The following is a 4683-nucleotide window of genomic DNA, read 5'->3' on the forward strand; positions in this document are numbered from 1 at the left end:
CTTCACTTGACAGATGAGAAAACCAAGGCTTAGATTTGCACTATAACAGTCCCTCAGTCCCCAGAGCACATGGGAGTCAGAGCCCTGAGGCTAGGAAAGAGCAGGAAGAGGACAAGATGTGTGCCTGGCCCTCTAGGCCCACAGTGTCCTCCCACTCTGGCCTCATCCTGCTGTTGGCACCCCTCCCACCTTCACCTCATCTAATCAAGCCCCTGCCACTGCTATGGCCACATTTTCTGCACAGCTCCTGCCCCAGGGCCTTTGCACTCATTGTCCCCTCTGCCTAAATAACTCCTCTTCCAAATATCCCAACTGCACTCTCCATCACATTCTGCAGACTGTTGCTAAAGTGATTTTTGGAGGGGCATCCCATCTAAATTTGCCATTTTCTCTGCCTGGCTCCCTGCTCTTTATATCAGTTAGCACTGTCTGACATACTATGTATTTTGATTGTTTATATGTTTCCCTGTCAGGAGAGCTCCAGGAAGTTAGGACCTTTCCTCTTTTGCCTACCGCTATATCCTGATGCCTTGAATCAAGGATATAGTGCTGATGTTGCTCAAGCCTCCATTTATTTAGTGCCTTTTAGTGAGGCCCCTATACTGTTAGAAGGGTACCAGGACCATAGGAATCTGATGCCTTCTAGAAGCACTTTTGGCATACCATCCAGGAAGTCCTGGGCCTGATGTTGGCAAGGCTTAGCCAGTCTTCTCTGCTTGCTACTGGATGCATTTGGTTCCTGAGTTCCCCAACATGGGTCTTCTTCTCCTGGGTGAATGGGGAATTCATCCATCCCTTTCTCAGATGCCCTTCTTCCCAGAGGAGCTTCTCTTACTCTCTGGCTCCACGACAGCCAAGTTGAGATGTGCTGGCATGGAGGCCAGAGGTGTGGAGCTGACTGATGCAGAGGCAAATCTATGAGGAGGCATGACCAGCTCAGGAATGCAGCCTGACCTTAAGTTTTGTCCTGGCAGGTCTGCAGAGACTGCCCATGACACCCCATCTTTTGACAATTTTTGTCAACCGATGGCCATTGGTGCTAATTCAATGCCAACAGGAATTCCCAATTTGGGGTGTGGTGACAAGGAAACTTCATTCAGTGCAAAACAGCTAAATTGTGATAGCAGTGTGGCTGGGAACACAGCACAGCTGTAGAACAGCTCTGAGGCCAGGCCCCTCTCCAACTAGACAGCTCTGCTCTGTCCTGCAAGATGCTCTGCTGTGGCCTGCAAGACATCTCCAGTGTTTCTGCTCAGCCAGGGAAAGTCTTCAGTGTTTGATGAAAAGGGAAAGTGTGTTCTCTGAGCCAGATGGGAGTTGGCTTGTAAGGACAGAAGTCCCTGCTCCTGGTCCCTGATTGGTCTGTCCTCATGCAAGGACTCTCTAAACCAGTGGTTCTCAACCTTCCTAATGCCTCGACTCTTTAATACAGTTCCTCATGTTGTGGTGACCCCCAATTTCATTGTTACAAATTGAACATAATTAAAGCATAGTGATTAATCACAAAAACAATGTGTAATTATATATGTGTTTTCCAATGGTCTTAGGCGACCCCCAAAGGGGTCTCGACCCACAGGTTGAAAACCGCTGTTCTAAACCTTGCAGTTTGGTTGGTCCAAAAGGCAGTCCTGATTGGTTAGAATAGAGCAACTCTGATTGGTTGGAACTGCACAGCTCCAATTGGACAGGGAAAGCCTCAGCCCTATTGGTTGAAATAGGATTCTCAGAACTCCTTCATAAAGCCTGGCTCAGATGGCAAAAACACAGTGCAGGAAGGGAGTTCAGTGGTCGCTTCTCTGTGAAGTGCAGATTGTGTGACAGGCTCATGTGCAGAAATGGCTGCTAGACTGTTTTTTTAAAATTTGAGCTCAGTTAGCTACCAGGAGCCCTTCTTAGTAGTTATCTTTTTTTTTTTTCTCAGGGTTCACAGTTTAGATGTGTTTACATTTGCTGGTGACCATGATCACTTGGTTAAGGTGCCAGCAGATGGCATCATCCAGGCTCTTCAGCAGAAACCTGGCTCCTAGGTGGCCAGGCTAAAGTGCAAACAAGCCCAGAGGGAAGTTGACCACCCCAGCTTGGGCTGGAGTTCCAGATTCCAGGCTTCAATCTTTGTGACTCTGAGGCTGGAGCCAGGTGGGGATTGTTGGGGAGGGCTGGTGGTGAGGGTCCTTGTCCATCATCCAGTTGGTAGAGATAGCTAAGGCTGAATGGTGGTGTAGCAAGGGTCCCATGGGCCCTGATGGCTCTGGGTCAAGGTCAGCAGCTGACCAAATCCAGGAACCAGAACCTCGTGAGGCTCAATGCCCACTGTAAGGTGCCTGGTGCTGGCAGCTAGGTGGATGGAAGAGGGCAGGAAGGGAAGAATGGGACTGTGTAGGCTTCCAGTTTCCTCACCTGCAATATTCTCTCTCCCCACTTTTATTAACCTTTCCATTGAAGGAATTTCAGTTTGCTACAAACTTCAAAAAAATAGAACTATGGATGGATGAAAAAAAGGCCACATGCTAACCTGACTAGTTCAGGGAAGGCCTGCATGGCATTTTTGCAAATTCCAAGACCAAAAGTAACCACAAAGGATGGTCTGAAATTAAAATTTTAATTAAAAGCAGTTTATAGTAGGTAATCATTTCCTAGGCCAGTATTTTCCCTGACAAAGATCAACTTCTGATCTTTACTGAGCCTATTGTCTTTCTGCATCTAAGATAACATACCTGTGAAGTGTCTGGGTAACCAAAAATGGCACCAGGGGAGACCACAAATTCCCTCCTTGTTATTGTTATCATGTTAATTGTTGACTGTTAAGTATTCTGTACCCACCTATGTAATAGAAGCATGTGTCCATCCTTTCACTTTTAATCCAATCTCAGAGGTTTCCCCACTTTGCTTTCTCCCACCTCCCTAATCTAGCACCAATGGATTTCAAGTAACCCGCTTACAGCTTATCTTTTGATGGTAGTTTATAAAAACAAGGTAAAAATCTGCCATTCTCCGGAGCATTATCTGAATACATTGAGGTTTTGCTTCTTGGCAATTGTCAACAGTTTGGCTCAAATAAACTCACAGAAATTCTTTACTGGTTTATTTTTTATGTTAACAGAACAACGAATTCCAATATCATTCATCCACTTCCCCCAAATGTTAACACCTTACCTAACTACAATAAAATGATTACAATCAGGAAAGTAGCATTGTTAAATACTATTAACTGATCTACAGACTTTATTTGAATTTTACCGATTCCCCCACTATTATCCCTTTCCTAAGCCAGCTTCCAATCTCTGATCCAGATCCCACATCGCAATTGGTTGTGTCTCCTTTCATCAAAGATGGCTCCTTAGTCTGTCTTTGACTTCCATGATCTTGACACTTTAGAAAAGTACCAGCCAGTTTTTTGGTAGAATGTCTCTCAGTTGGGTTTGTCTGATTTTTCTTCATGATGACATTCAGGGGTTAGCCTTTTGGGCAGAAATACCAAGTGATACATGCCCTCAGGAGGCACACAATTTTTCCCTTTTCTGGTGCTTCTTTTCCCCTTCAGTTTTATTTGAGTATAATTAACGTACAAGCAACACATTCTTACAGTGTATAACTTGATAAGTTTGGATGTGTATACGTTTGCTGGTGACTTTGATCACTTTGTTACGGTGGTGTCTCTCAGGTTTTTTCCACTGCAATTGGGGAAGAAACCGCACCTCTGTAAAACACACCCCACCACCAGTTTCTCATACGTTTGCCCACTTTTAAAAAATATATATATATTATTGATTTTTTTACAGAGAGGAAGGGAGAGGAATAGAGTTAGAAACATCGATGAGAGAGAAACATCAATCAGCTGCCTCCGGCACGCCCCCTACTGGGGATCGGCCCGCAACCAAGGTACATGCTCTCCACCGGAATCGAACCCGGGACCTTTCAGTCCATGGCCCCCTGCTCTATCCACTGAGCCAAACCAGTCAAGGCTTGCCCACTTTTTTTTTTTTTTAGCATCCATGAAGAATTTTGTCTGAAGCAGTTAAAGTGCTGTCTGCCAAGTGGGATACTTTCTATTTCCATCATTCCTTCACCATTTATTTACCGGCACTCTGGTCTAACTAAGGAATAACGGTCCTTTCATTTCCTATATCCTCCCTTTCTTGAGGCTCCTGACACAGTATTGGCAAATGGAAAACTGCCAGACAATTGAGGATACTTGTCCTTTTATCCCTAATGATTATATTTAATTATTTTAATTGGAAAATTTCTGTGTGGACACTCTCGTCCGCACTGCCTAGACTGGAGACAGACGGAGCCCTGAGACCACCCGAGCGCCCTCAACTCCCGGCATTCCCGGCATCCCCCGTAACCCTCCCCCAACCCCCCATTCCCGGCGTTCCCAGCGCTCCTCTGTTCCCGGCATTCCCTGCGCGCCCCGTTCCCGGCGCTCCTCGCGGCGATCGCCCTCCGCGCGGCAAGCCCCGCCCGGGCTGCGACGGTTAGCGCGGCCGCGGCCTCAGATTCTGGTCCCGCCCACGCGGCCGCGCTATTGGGCTGCACGCCGAGGCCTCGAGAGCCCTGCGCCGCCGATTGGCGGCCTCCTCAGCCCGCTCCGCGGATTCCCCAATGCGGGGCGGCCGCGCCCAGGGATTGGCCGTGCACCGCCAAGACCCGCCCTCCGCTCGCCCGCGCGGCAGGCGGGTCCGG

Source organism: Myotis yumanensis, unplaced genomic scaffold, assembly GCF_028538775.1.
Source record: "Myotis yumanensis isolate MYYU_CA2020_CCGP unplaced genomic scaffold, mMyoYum1.0.hap1 SCAF_19, whole genome shotgun sequence".
Classification (NCBI taxonomy): Eukaryota; Metazoa; Chordata; class Mammalia; order Chiroptera; family Vespertilionidae; genus Myotis; species Myotis yumanensis.